Raw genomic sequence first — 15,341 nt, 5'->3', positions numbered from 1 at the left:
GGGCCAGGTCCCCCCCCCATCTCCTCCGGTTCCCTCTTCTTTGGTACCAGTATGACTATAATCTCCATTGGCCCTGCCTAAAAAAAAAAAAGGCAACCCAATGGTGAAATTTACAGTGAATGACCGGGTGCCTGGAAACTGATGCATTCGTTAGCGATTTTATGACTCTATTACTTCTCCTTCTAAGGTAAGTGAATTTGGCTGTTTTCCTGCCTTGCCAGCACAGCAGTTGAGGTCTGCTCCCGTTGCACTCCTGGTGAGCATTGTTATGGCCTTGTGCGACTCTTTTACCCGCTCCCAATGCCTTACCTGTATCGTTAGACCCCGGTCTCTTCCCCTGGACTGCAGGAGAGGTTATGGCAGATCTTTGGCAGGCCTTCTGTCTAGTGGTCATTTCGCAATGTTGGTGCCAAAATGTTTTCTTGTGGAGCGGGGTTAGGACAATGGGAGTGTGGCAGGCGAGCTTCAGATTCTCCTGTCTGCCCAGCTCCTGATTCGTTTAGGTGGCGCTCCGGTTTTTTAGCATTACCGCGCTGTTTGATAGCAGAGTTCTCCTGTGGAGCAGCTGGTTCTCCTTCCTTCCATCTCTGTTTTATGGCAAGCTGGACTTCCAGTTACTGCATGCGGTCCAAGGCTACATGTTAGTTGGACACCCGATGCAGCAGTCTGGGAGGCTTGGCTGTGCCAGTCTGTGGAGGGAGCTCGCTTGTTTTTTGGCTGGCTCCACGGCAGTGGTTCACTGGCAGCTGCCATCTTTTCTATTTTTTTCTTGCATACTTCCACTTTGTTTCTAAAAGATGGTAATCCAGGGCGGGGTCCCTCCAGCTTGCGGATAGTAGTTGCAGGGTTGCTGTGGTACTCTCTGCAGTGGATGGCCAGTTCCCACGATGCTTGAGGTGTTTTTTCTACCCTCTGGTTGGGGCCTCATGGCTTTGAGCTATGGCCAGTACGCTTGTTCTGCACGGATTCCGCCTTTTTTGTTCCTCCCACCTTTAAGAGGGCACTTCTGCCAGCGCAGTAGCAGCCTAATAGATGTTGGGGATAAGCCTCTTGGTGTTCTCTGTCTAGGGGGACTGTTCTACCCTGTCCCTAGGTAGATGTACAGGCATGCATCCTGGTTCAGTGCTTCTCTACCCTCACCCCTGCCCTGTTAGGAACCTTTTCCTTAGAGTGTCTGCTCGAGGCCCAGACTTTCCTTCCTAGTTCAGGTGTTTTATTGTATTTCCTTGTCCCCCTGGGCTCAAGGGCAGTCGTCCTCTCTTACCATGGGGCAGGTAGCGTTAACCATTCTGCTGTTTTGCCAGTACTGATATGGTGACACTGGTTACCCGGGGCATCAGCCCCTTGGATTCTTCTCCAGGAAATTCTTGTGGAATTTTGTTTCTTTCCTCGGTGCTGTGGAACTTGCTAGGGGTTACATATGTAGTTTCCATGCGATCATTACTGTTTTATGGCTCATGGACGGCACAATGTCAACCTTGCCATGGGCAAGTTGGCGATGTTGGGTCAGTGGTTTTTCTCAGGGAACTGTTGTACCTGCGTATTATCGCTGTGGAGTGAGTCTCAGTATCCCAATTGTCTTTGCTTTGCAGAATATTGGGTATCGGCACGTCTTCCTATGTTTACCATAGGGTCCTTCTTTGGGTGTCTTTAAGCTACCTACCCTGTCTCCTACATGGTGTCTCCAGCTTGGAGCAGTACCTTGGTGCCCCGGGAGGTACCAGCATCTTCAGGACTGGCAGTGCCAAGCTTTGGAGGACTCTGGTCGGCAGTGCAATTTACACCTCAGGGTTATGGCATCCTTAGGAATGCATGGTAGCATTCCTGTAGCTGCAGTTGGCAGCATCTTGGTTCCCTGAGTGCCAGCAGCACCTTGAATACGGCTGGTGGCACCCAGGGAACCAAGGGTCTGGCAGTGCACTTTATATCCCAGTGTGGGATATCCTTGTAGCAGTGTTTGCCAGCTTTTTGGTAGGCTGTTTCTTGCAAGATTCATGGTATGCCGCAGCTATGGTATGCCACTTTATGGTGGCGTCCTGGTGCGAGGTAGCCCTATCTGTTTCTCTGTTCACTGCACTGTGCCTGGGTTGCTCTGCCTAGCTCCATCTTTGGACATGGAGGCTTGTGCCATCTTGGACATCAAGCCGTGTGCCGTCTTTGAATGTCGAACCTTGCTCTATCTTTGGCTGTCAAGCCTTGCTCCGTCTTTGGAAGTCGGGCCTTGCACCGTCTTTGGACATTGAACTTCTCCCTGCCTTTTTTACATCAACCTAGTTTCGTCTTTGGATGATGCGCGACAGATTGTATTCGATCTCAATACTGGCTGCATCTCAGAATGGCACTTCTTGCTCCGTCTCTGGACGTCAAGCCTTTGCTGTGACTCGGGGCATTAAATCTGGCTCTGTTGCTAATTGTTGCACCTTGCTACGTATCGGGACAACAAGACTTAATGCGGTTTGGGACATTGAACCTTGCTCCGACTGAGGTCATGGAGCCTTGCTCCATCTCTAGACGTTGAGCCTTGCTGCAGCAGTCAAGCTTTCTCCATCTCTGGATGTTGAGCCTTGCTCCACATGAGGCCATCGGGCCTTGTTCCATCTATGGATGTCAAGCCTTGCTCTGGCTGATGCTATCGAGCCATGCTCCATTTCTGGACATTGGGCCTTTTTCTGGGCCTTTTTTCTGTCTCTGGTCAGCAGGCCTTGCTCTGTCTTTGGACATCAAGCCTTGCTTCATCTCTACAAGTCACTCAATTTACCACTCAATCGCTGGATGCACAACATTCCTGTGTTTCTGAGTGGTGGGTCTGACGCCGTCTATGCTGGTAGTGGTCGTCTGCTGTGGTGGCGCTGTCTCTGTGTGTCGAGGCGAGTGCACCCATAAGAAAGTCAGCTCTCCCCGTCTCTGGTTGATGACTTGGACTATGTCTCTGGATATCGCTCTGTTTCGGCTTTCCTGCCCTTCCTTGGGCACTGGATGCTGAGGTTTCACTGTCTATGGCTACCAGGTTAGACTGGTTCCCAGCGGTATATCTCCTGCTATCCTTGGCTGCCACTCTGCTGGGCACATGGTCTCTTTCTGTCTTGCATGGTCTTGGAGGTAGGCTTTGGCTCCATCTCTGGAAGCTTTCATCCTTCCGGCTCTAGAGACCAAGCCTTACCCCTTATCTGAGGTTTAGCTTGCTCAGCTGTTCAGGTGTACCTGGCCCATTTCGGCAGGTTGCCAATTGATCCGATTACTGGGAGTCCAGCTTTGCTCTGTCTCTAGTTCTTGGCCTTCCCCAGTTTCTGGCCCTGTTCAGTCTCTGTTGTTCGAGTCTGCCTTTCTTTCTTGCTTTCTTTACTTCTTGCTTTCTTTCAATTCTTGTGGGAAGTCGGGATGTGAGTTCTCTCTCATCTTGATATGGCATCTTCTCAGCTCTCAAGCATGATGTCCTTTCTGCCAGCCCAGCTCCACAGTTCTGGCTGCTGTTCCTTGCCTTTTACCAGATTAGCACGGCAGTAGTCACCCCTGTCACCTCTGACTCTTGGGCCTTCTCGGGCTCTACTCTTTCATTGTTTGTCAAAGCTTCCTCATCTACAGGTTGATGCAATGGCTTTGACCGTCGGAGGCTGGATTTTCTTCCACAACTTGGAGATCTGTGATGGTTCTGGCTCGGGAGTTTGAGACTTCCTTCTCATTGGATATCACCATTTCTTGGTCTTTTGGCTTGAGGTTTTGAGCCTTTCTAGTTAAGGAGCCTTCTTACATCCGGTGGCTGTATCTGACTCCCTTTTCATGGCTGTAGTTGGGCGTCCCTTTTTTTCTTCACCCTAGAGGGAGTTTTTATGGCTCCGTTTGGAGATGGCAAGTTCTCTTGGGGTCTCATAACTACTCCAGCCCTGTCTCTTGGTTTGGCTCTGGCATTGGCAATTTGGCCTTGGCCTTTCTTGGAGATCCCACCCTCCTTATGGACATCCCACTCATCTCAGGATTGATCTGTGGGATGCTGTGGAAGGTAAAATTAGTACTTACCTGCTAATTTTCTTTCTGTTAGTTCCATCAGATCAATCCAGAGGCCCGCCCGTTGCTGCTCTTGGCTGAGTATTTCTGTCTTTATGGGGGGGCTGTTTTCTTCATGTTTCTGGTCCGTTAGGTTCCGTAATTTGTTCTTTGTGACAATAAATAAAAAATAAAGAAGGTGGAGGACCAGCATGCTGCAGTTCGCCACTCCAGTGGTTTCCCTCCTGTTGCAGCGGTGGAGGAGGAGCCTACACCGGCTTTATAGAGGCAGGAGAGGACTTACATGTTGGATTTCTTTTTTTCTTATTCCTCTGCTTTGATATCAACAATACTGAGGTTAAGGAGGCTGCACATGTCCACATATAGTAAACCTCTGGAGCAGGGGCGTAGCCAGACTTCGGCAGGGGGGGGGTCCAGAGCCTGAGGTGAGGGGGCACATTTTAGCCCACCCCCGGCGCTGCCGACACCCCCCGCCATTGCCAACCCCACCGCCGCCACCACCAACTTTGATGACCCCTGCCGACGACCCTCTCGACCCCCCTCCCGCTGCCAACCCTCCCCTGCCCCCATCGTGGGCTACCTTTGCTGGCGGGGGACTCCAATCCCCGCCAGCTGAGGTCCTCTTCTTCCCACGAGGGCTTCGTTTTGTTTCTGACAACGTGCAGGACGTCAGACTCACAGAAACAGAACGAAGCCTAGATGACCAGCAAAGGTAGCCGACGGCTGCGGCAGGGGAGGGTTGGAGGCGGGGGGGGGGGTCGAGAGGGTTGTTGGCAGGGGGATCCAGGGCCAAATCTACGGGGGCCCAGGCCCCACGTAGCTACGCCACTGCTCTGAAGTTCTCTCTATCTCCACCTACTCATAGAGGGACATAACCCATTCATCTCTAGATTGATCTGTTGGGACTAATGGAAAGAAAATTATCAGGTAAGGACTAATTTTACCTTATAGGTTGACATTTAATGAGCAAACATCAGTATTAGTTTGGAAGGGTTTTCACACTTTAAGGTAAATAAGATCAGTTAAACATCTTCTTGAAGAGAATACTTTGTATACTCTTGTTCATGCATTGTTTGTATCTAGATTAGACTATGGCAATGTTATTTATGCAGGTATTTAATATGAAGCAATTACAAACATGTCAAAATTCAGTGCTTAGAATTTTAGGGAATTCATGTAAGTTTGACCATATTGCACCATTATTTCTGCAGTATCATTGGCTTCCTGTAAAATTTAGGATTTGTTTTCAAATTCTGAGTTTTGCACATAGATCCTTTTATTTGTGTCAACCAGAATTAAGTGGCTTGGCAATTCATTATACTCTTAGTTGAACTCTGCGTTCATTACAAGATTTTTGTATGGTGCTTCCAGCTTTATCCAAAGCTTCTTGGAAGGCAACTTGCTAAGAACATTTTTCTGGTTAGCCCCCCCTCCTTATGGAATGAGTTGCCTAAACATATTAGAGCTGAGGAGAATTTTAAGAATTTAAAATTTTTTTAAAAAACATTATTTTAAATTGGCTTTTGACATACAGATTGATAAGAATGGTAAGGTTTACTAGATTCCGTGGGAATTGTGTATCAGCATGGTTTGGTTTAGTTTTTGTTTTGTATTAGAGTAACAGTGCCAGAACCAGAGTAATGATTGTTCTTGTGTGACTGAGTCAGGTCTTTCTGATTTTTTGTGGAATTTTTTTCATTTAATTTTATATTTATATATTTTTATGGATTTGTAAAACGCTTACATCCTGGTATGGCCTGGCGGTATATAAAATGTTATTAAACATGAATACTTTAAGAAATATACATTTATATATTTGTTATAGAATCTTTAAAAAAAACACAACGAATATGCTTATTTGAGTAGTAATTGGCTTTATTTATAATCTGGAGTCACATGAAATTTCATTGCCTAATGTGGTGTCACATCGGAAAAAAAAACATTTGGAAAGTACTGGCTTAAGAGGTTAGGACTCTTTAGCTTAGAAAAGAGACTGCTGAGGGTGGATTTAATAGAGGTCTACAAAATCTTGAGTGGAGTAGAATGTGTAAACATAAATTCATTTTTGTTTTTAAACTCTTTCAGAAAGTACAAAGACTAGGAGATATGCCATGAAGTTACATAGTAATTCTTTTAAAATGAATAGGAGGAAATATTTTTTACTTAACGAATAGTTAAGCTCTGGAACTCGTTGCTGGAGCATTTGGTAGCAGCAGTTAGCATATCTGGGTTTAAAAAGGGTTTGTACAAGATCCTGGAGGAAAAGTCCATAAACTTCTATTAAGATAGGCATGGGAAAAGCCACTACTTATATGGGATCGGTAGCATGGAATCTTGCTGTTCTTTGGAATTTTGCCAGGTACTTGTGACCTGGATTGACCACTGTTGAAAACAGGATACTGGGCTAGATGGACTTTCTTTTATGTTCGTAAGGTATGATTGGAAGACATAGGATTGAAATAATCCACTTCCAGAAAATATTAAAGGCTATGTAACTGTCCTAAGATTGGTTTGTTGTTTGAAGCTTTTTACTTATGTTTTAATCAGTGCAGTGTCTGTGTAAAAAAAAAAAAGTCCTTTTAGTCATGACTTCAGTGTGGGATATCATGGGTAGCTTGGAGTCTATTATAACGCTTATATCTTGAGAGCAAGTGCCTTGTTAATTTTATTTGGCCACAAAGGCAAATAACTTTTTTCTAGGAAGCTTTCCAAAGTCCCAAGCTGGGGTAAATTGACCACCACAGTGCTGTTGTTGAAATGTGGAGAAAAATTACAAATGTCTGTCTTGGAGGTTTGTGTGGGCATGTTTATTTTATTGGTCACTATTCTTGCTGCAGCAAAAATGAATGAAAAGGTCTTTAATATTCAGTTCAACCATCTGTTATCTGAGTATGGCAGTTTTTGATCATTTGCCTTGCAAAGGAGAGTCTGGGAAGGTGACTGGAGCACAACACGGAGTAATTGTCAGGAATCGATGCAGTAAAGAGCATTTGTGAGTAGAGGACTGAATGAAAAAGGGTAAATTAGGCCTTACCTGCTAATTTGATTTCCTTTAGTCCCTCCGTACCGTCCCAGAATGTGACTGATGGGTTGTGCACGCCTTCCAGTAGGTGGAGATTGAGAAAAGAACTGTGACTCTAACGAGCCAATAAGATCCCTTGCCAGGTTGAGAAAGATCCAGTAATAAAGTACCAAAGTAAAAGTAAACCGAAAGAAGAAATAAATGGTCTGTGCATCCAAAAACCTGAGCAGCTATTGTCACATTGCCAACATAGGGTGAGTGCCTGCAAACATATTGTGTCCAAAGATATGCCCCTGCATATCAGGATACTTAAAGATCCAGAAAAGGTATTGTTGTTTTTTTTTTTTTTAAGAATAAAGAAATAAGTACAGACACCAGCAACACAGCTCTGAATAAAGAAATATCTTCCAACTTTTGAAACTGAAAACACCTGAAGGGAGGGATCTGGGCTGGTCTGGAGAGACTAAAGGAATGCAAATTAGCAGGTAAGGCCTAATTTACCCTTCCTTAGCGTCCCTCCGGAATGCCCCAGAATATGACTGATGGGAAGTAACAAAGCTCTGGAGCAAACGTGAGCCCTTGGGCTGCTGACGAGGAGCGACAGCAGCAGGCAAAACCCACCAACCAACGCTGGCTGGGCAAGCGCACCGGCAGGGACTGGAGGCACCGCCCAGCGAGCCGGAACACACGGACTGGAATCCTACTACTACTACTACTATTTAGCATTTCTATAGCGCTACAAGGCGTATGCAGCGCTGCACAAACATAGAAGAAAGACAGTCCCTGCTCAAAGAGCTTACAATCTAATAGACAAAAAATAAATAAAGTAAGCAAATCAAATCAATGTGAACGGGAAGGAAGAGAGGAGGGTAGGTGGAGGCGAGTGGTTACAAGTGGTTACGAGTCAAAAGCAATGTTAAAGAGGTGGGCTTTCAGTCTAGATTTAAAGGTGGCCAAGGATGGGGCAAGACGTAGGGGCTCAGGAAGTTTATTCCAGGCGTAGGGTGCAGCGAGAGAGAAGGCGCGAAGTCTGGAGTTGGCAGTAGTGGAGAAGGGAACAGATAAGAAAGATTTATCCATGGAGTGGAGTGCACGGGAAGGGGTGTAGGGAAGGACGAGTGTGGAGAGATACTGGGGAGCAGCAGAGTGAGTACATTTATAGGTTAGTAGAAGAAGTTTGAACAGGATGCGAAAACGGATAGGGAGCCAGTGAAGGGTCTTGAGGAGAGGGGTAGTATGAGTAAAGCGACCCTGGCGGAAGACGAGACGGGCAGCAGAGTTTTGAACCGACTGGAGAGGGGAGAGATGACTAAGTGGGAGGCCAGCAAGAAGCAGATTGCAGTAGTCTAAACGAGAGGTGACAAGGGTGTGGATCAGGGTTTTGGTAGAGTGCTCGGAAAGAAAGGGGCGGATTTTACGGATGTTGTAAAGAAAGAAACGACAGGTCTTGGCAATCTGCTGGATATGAGCAGAGAAGGAGAGAGAAGAGTCAAAGATGACCCCAAGGTTTCGAGCTGAGGAGACAGGGAGAATGAGAGAGCCATCAACAGAAATAGAAAACGGGGGGAGCGGGGAGGTGGGTTTGGGGGGGAAAATGAGAAGCTCGGTTTTGGTCATATTTAATTTCAGGTGGCGTTGAGACATCCAGACAGCAATGTCAGACAAGCACGCTGAAACTTTGGTTTGGATGCAAGGTGAGATATCAGGGGTAGAAAGGTAGATTTGGGAGTCATCAGCATAGAGATGGTAGGAAAAGCCATGGGATGAGATTAATGAACCAAGGGAAGAAGTGTAGATAGAAAAGAGGAGGGGACCAAGAACAGAACCCTGAGGTACGCCGACAGGCAGAGGGATAGAAGTAGAAGAGGATCCACCAGAGTGAACACTAAAGGTGTGGAGGGAGCGGTAGGAAGAGAACCAGGAAAGGACAGAGCCCTGGAATCCAAGTGAGGACAGGGTATCGAGAAGTATGCTGTGATCGACAGTGTCAAAAGCAGCGGAAAGATCAAGAAGAATGAGAATGGAATATTGACCTCTGGATTTAGCCAGTAATAGGTCATTGGAGACTTTAGTAAGCGCAGTTTCGGTTGAGTGGAGAGGGCGAAAACCAGATTGTAGTGGGTCAAGAATAGCATGTGAGGAGAGAAAATCAAGGCAGCGGCGGTGAACAGCACGCTCAAGTAATTTGGAGAGAAAAGGAAGGAGGGAGATGGGTCGGTAATTAGAGTGACAAGTAGGGTCAAGTGAAGGCTTCTTAAGGAGAGGTGTGACCACAGCATGTTTAAAGGCAGCAGGGACAGTCGCAGTGGAAAGTGAGAGGTTGAGAATGTGACAGATAAAAGGAATAAGAGCAGGAGAGATGGCATTAAGAAGGTGGGTGGGAATGGGAGGAACAGGTGGTACATTTTGAGGAAGAAAGGAGAAGTGTAGTTTCCTCAATAGTAACTTGAGGAAAGGGAATGAGGGGAAAGAGAGAGAGGGGAACGGACTAGTGGAGGGAGAGGTGGTGAGGTAGAGAAAGCAAGGTTTATCTTTTGAACCTTGTTGTGAAAGAATTCAGCAAGGGTCTGAGGAGATAATGAAGGGGGAGTTGGGGGAGGGGCACCTTGAGGAGAGAGTTCAATGTGGTGAAGAGAAGTCGAGGGTTAGAGCCAAGAGAGTTGGTCAGTTGGATATAATAATCCTGTTTGGCACGTAAAAGAGCAGATTGGAAGGAGGTCAGCATGAACTTAAAGTGTAAGAAATCAGCAAGGGCCCGAGATTTCCGCCAGAGGCGTTCAGTGGAGCGGGTACAGGAACATAGGTAGCGGATATTAGAAGTCAGCCAAGGTTGGGGTTTTGTACGCCTTACAGGGCGGGTCATCAAAGGTGCAAGAGTGTCTAAGGCAGAGGATAGAGTATTGTTGTAAGAAGAAACAGCCTTGTTGACAGACGTGGATGGTGCCACAGTAGAGAGGAGGTTTGAAACATGGGAGGATAGAGATGAAGGGTCAATATCGTGAAGATTCCTAGATAAATTAGATAAGATAGGACAGGACTGGGAGGGAGGAGATTTAAGTGTGAAAGTTGTAAGATGGTGATCAGAGGAGGGAAGATCAGAGGCAAGGAAACTAGAGGGTGAACAGTTGGAGGAGAAGATGAGATCAAGACAGTGACCATTTTGATGAGTGGGGGGAGGTGGAGCATGGTTGGAGATTAAAGGAGGACGTTAAAGCAAGTAACTTGGAAATATAAGAGTTAGAAGGATCATTAGCAGGAATATTAAAGTCACCAAGGATGAGAGAGGGGGAGGAAGGATCATGGAAGAAGGCAAGCCAGGCGTCAAAGTCACTGAGAAAGGATGAAAGGAACTTATCAGGGGGACGATAAATGACCGCTATTCGAAGAGGCAGAGGAGAGAAAAGGCGGATAGAGTGGACTTCAAAGGAGGAAAAACAGTGAGATTGAGGTGGAAGAAGGGGTTGAAATCTGGAGGAGGGAGAGAGAAGTAGTCCAACACCGCCCCCACGGCCAGCAGGGCGAGGAGTATGTGAAAATAGATAACCGCCATAGGACAGGGCTGCGACTGAAGCAGAGTCATCAGGGCAGAGCCAGGTTTCTGTTATGGCGAGCAGATGGAGGTGACGCGAGATAAAGAGGTCCTGGATATAGGCGAGTTTGTTACAGATAGAGCGGGCATTCCATAGGGCGCAAGAGAAGGGCAGAGAAGAGGAGGGGAGTAGAGAAATAGAGATGAGGTTAGAGAGGTCGCGGTGAGATCTGTAGAGTTGGGATAATAGTTGGTGAGGGGGGCCAGGATTGGGATTGATGTTACCGGCTGAGAGTAAGAGAAGGAGTAAAAGAGAGCGGAGGAGAGTAGGAGAGGTGTGGCCACGAAGGTGTCGAAGACGAGAGGTATTTAGGTGGAATGGGGAAGGCAAAATGGACGGAAGAAAGAAGCGGAGATTAAAAGCCAAGAGGGAGGAAGAGGGTAGGAGAGAAGGTGAGGTGATGAAGTCGATGGATGGGGAGTGAGTTCCTGTAGCGGAGAGAGGTAGGGGGTGAGGGAAAAGATTAGGAAGGGACAGGGCTAGGAAGAGAATGTGAATAGGGGCCATAAATGACTGAGGTACTTTAGCAACTGGGAAGAAGATTAGATGTAAAGAGAAAAATGCCCACCTAGAGCGGAGGCCCTGAGTGGATCGGAGTGGACCTGGGTGTCACCCCGGAGAAGGCTGTAAGGATATGCAGATGAGCTGCAAGTCCTCCACAGCACCTGAAAGGCAGCCGGTGGTAGAGCTGGGCATCTCTCAGCTGAGGAAAGGCTTACCAGGGGTTAGGCCGAAGCCAGCATTCCTCCCCCTGAGGGTCGCCTGATCCTAGCCAAAAAGCACCTGGAAACTCTGTGCACTTGGAGCGAGGGCCCTGGGAAGATCGGGGTGGACCTGGAGTCACCCCGGATACAGCTGTGAGGAAATGCAGAAGGGCTGCAAGTCCTCCACAGCACCTGGTGGGAGTGCTGGGCACCTAGAGCGGAGGCCCTGAGTGGATCGGAGTGGACCTGGGTGTAACCCCGGAGAAGGCTGTAAGGATATGCAGATGAGCTGCAAGTCCTCCACAGCACCTGAAAGGCAGCCGGTGGTAGAGCTGGGCACCTCTCAGCTGAGGAAAGGCTTACCAGGGGTTAGGCCGAAGCCAGCATTCCTCCCCCTGAGGGTCGCTTGAATCCCCCGGACTGGAGGACACTGGACTGGAACACTGGACTGGAATCCCCCGGACTGGAACACCGGACTGGAACACACTGGACTGGAGCACACTGGACTGGTCCATACAGCTTCACCTGCACTTAGCCACTGCCCCCCAAGGGCGGAGCCCCTGGATTCGAGTGGCCGACAGGACTTACCGGATACTGGATGGCACAGGGACCAGGACTAGAACAAGCTGGAAACAGCAGTACTCCTAAATCCTAAACTGACATAAGTGCTCCCAAGCCCTAACCAACAGAAGAACTCCAAGCAGAAACTAATAAAAGTGTTCCTAACAATAAACCAACAAAAGGACTTCCTAAGCCCTATACTAACAGAAGTGCTACCAATAGCACCACTAGGAAAAGCAGGGGAGCCACAGGGAAAGAGCAGGGAACCTAAACACATAAACTAGCACAGGTGCTCCTAAGCACCAAGCACAACAGCTCTACAAACCTAAACTAACTACGGTGCTCCTAAGCACCAAACTACCAGCAGAGCTCCTAGCACTAAAAGGGAAGACAGGGGAGCCACAAGGGAAAACAACAGGGAAGCTAAACACAGAAGTCAGAAGTGCTTCTAAAGCACCAAACACAGAGGTGCTTCCAAAGCACCAAAAGGGAAAGCAGGGAAGCTAAACACACTAGCCAAAAGTGCTTCAAAAGCACCAAACACAGAAGTGCTACTAAAGCACCAAACACAGAGGTGCTTCCAAAGCACCAAAAGGGAAAAGCAGGGAAGCTAAACACACAAGCCAAAAGTACTTCAAAAGCACCAAACACAGAAGTGCTTCCTAAAGCACCAAACACAGAAGTGCTTCTAAAGCACCAATCACAGAAGTGCTTCTAAAGCACCAATCACAGAAGTGCTTCCAAAGCACCAAAAGGGAAAGCAGAGGGAGGCACAAGGGAAAAGCAGGGAAGCTAACACAGATCAAAAGTGCACACTGCACTACCACTAACCTTGACCTAAAGCAAACTACTAAGCAAAAGTTGCAAAGGCCCTGAAGGGAAGAACACCACTTTCTTATCAAGGCCCTGCCTGATGATGTCACCACTACCAGACACAGGCAGGCAGCATACTGAAACAGAGCTAGAGCTAACTCAGGCTTAACCCCCACAGCTGCAGTATAGCAGAGCAATTAGACCCACGCTGGAAGCAACAGCACACAGAGGCAGCTAGCTCAGGTAACACACATAGCTGCAGTATAGTAAAGCAATTAGACTCATGCTGGGAGCAGCCAGCCCACAGACACAGAACCAGCTCTAGCAACACAGACAGAAGAAACAGAAGCCAGCACAGAAGCTGACCACCAGAATAAGGTAAGTCTGGGAGAGGTCATGGCCACAATCGTAACACTGCAGGTCATCTTTATGAAAAATCCTTACCACCGAAGCGTCCTCCCCTGCAGGAAGAGCTTCTGCTCCATCCCCTGAGTGATCAAGATCCTCAGCAAATTGCTCCTCAGGGAGCCATGCTTCCTCCTCCAAAGATGGAAGCTCCTGAACAGGGGTAAAAGAGAAATACTCTTCTGTCTCATCAGAGTGTCTGACCCGATTTGTAACCATAGAAGAGCTCTCCAGAGATCTTTTGCCTGGAGGGTCCCCAGGAGCAGCTTTGTGTAGCAAAAAGGCTTGGTACATCTGTATCACAAATTCAGGAGGGAATCCTCCCTCACCCGCTAACAAAACAGAAGATTAAATAGAGGCAGAGTATCCAGCGAAGCATCCAAGATGGCGGCGCTACCTGCAGAAACGTCACCGGGAGCGAGAGAGAACCGACAGCTGCTGAAATGCCTGAATCACACCTCCCAGCCGACAGCGCCGATGATTTCACGGTCCCAGCACTCTGCTCCACTAACACCTCTGCAGCGATGCAAAATTTACAAACACTGCTCGCGCCAAGCCGCTGCCACTGACAGACGGAGCAGCGACAAAGTTTTTACATCGCTGTCAGCTGTTCAAAAAACCCAATGAAAACGAAAGGCACCAAAGAAACAGAGAGAGAAAACTAAGTAGGAGCTGTCCTGCTCGCCAAATCAAATAACAACGTCTCTCTCTCTTTTTTTTTAATTAATTAATTTATTTTTTTAAAGTAGCTGCCTCTCCCTGCTTCCAAAGCTCTTCCCTTGAAGAGCTTGAGGAAAACTGCTTTTTTTTTTTAAATGTGAGCTTTTCAGCTGACTAAATAATATCAGGGAGGAAATGGGGGGAGGGACTCGGCCCCCTGAGTGTAGCACCCCCAAGGCGCTAAGAGACCTCCATTGGCCTCTGCCCCTCAGCAAACAGGTTTTTTTTTTAAAAAGAGGCACAGAACCCAACATACAAAGAATCCCTTTACAATAAGAGAAATAAAGAGAATAAAATATAGAATAGAAAAAGAATGAGACTGAAGGGCTCACCTGCTGGAGACTGAGATTACTGGATCTTTCTTTAGCTGGCAAGGGCTCTTATTGGCTCGCTAGAGTCAGTTTTTTTCTCAGTCTCCACCTGCTGGAAGGCGTACACAACCCATCAGTCACATTCTGGGCCGGTCCGGAGGGACGCTAAGGAAGATGGCTAGAGATATAATGGATCAATGGTCCTATGTTTCTTTCAGCATGGCAACCCAGAGACAGGTTTGGGAAACTATTTTTCCAGTTAGAATTTATTTACAGAAGGCAACCACAAAGATCAACAAATGTAACTGTACACATCTCCTCCTACTCATACTCAGAATTGTTTTCATAATATCTTCTTGTTTTAAACTTCTACTATGATACTCAAGGTCTCTATGTAACACCAAGTGTCTATTTTCTAATCTATATACCACCAAGAACGATACATTGTAAGCCATATTGAGCCTGCAAAAAGGTGGGAAAAATGTGGGATACAAATGCAATAAATAAATAGACGTTCAAACATGGGCTGAATAGCTGAAAAAACATTGCTTTCTTAAAATTGTGATGCCACACTGCATAAAGCAGGCTGATCTGCTTTCACTTGGTCAATATTTGTACCAGAGTTTTGAAGGATTTGTATATAAACTATCTAGAGATACTGTAAAAAAGATGTGTGGTATTACTATTGTACTGATGTTTTGTTGTACAAGCAAAACAGAGGCTTAGTCAACACTAAGCAGGTCTGATAGTAAGCAGTATTGTTAAAGAATGTCTAGTACGTTAAATTGTGGTTTCTGAAGCATTTTTTAATGTGTGTCAAACAGCCTTTTAGTCTGACTGTGGACCAACAGGCTGGATAATTTCTACCATCTCAAATATCTTAAGGGGAGCCGATTTCTATTAGTCACACGTGAGGAAATTTAGTTATTAATGCGCTCCTGCAAGGGCATTCATTGCAGAAGACAGCTTGTAATCCAGTGTCCAAAAACTAGAATAAAAAATGTAAATTTATTGACTAGGTACATTACCTTTCATGGAGAAAGGATTTAGGGGCTGATGAGAGTCTCCTGTTCAGTTAAATCACACTGCATGGCCGTAGAGCAGCAATTAACCAGATAATATCCCTGAATATCTGCTCTGACCTTCATGACACTATCCAGTTAGTGCCAGGGAGGTCTGGGGGCAGAGATGGGGTGGAAGTTATCTGGGTATT

General features: G+C 46.9%; 1 protein-coding gene across 1 annotated transcript in view; it reads left to right on the top strand.

Annotated features, from left to right (window-relative positions):
• CDKAL1 (CDK5 regulatory subunit associated protein 1 like 1) overlaps window positions 1-15,341 on the top strand; it is a 1,735,794-nt gene that overhangs the window by 164,290 nt on the left and 1,556,163 nt on the right. The gene's annotated exons all lie outside the window — the stretch shown is intronic.

Source organism: Microcaecilia unicolor, chromosome 1 (assembly GCF_901765095.1).
Source record: "Microcaecilia unicolor chromosome 1, aMicUni1.1, whole genome shotgun sequence".
Taxonomy (NCBI): Eukaryota; Metazoa; Chordata; class Amphibia; order Gymnophiona; family Siphonopidae; genus Microcaecilia; species Microcaecilia unicolor.
The sequence above is the reverse complement of the archived record's forward strand: the minus strand, read 5'-3'. Positions and strand labels throughout refer to the sequence as shown.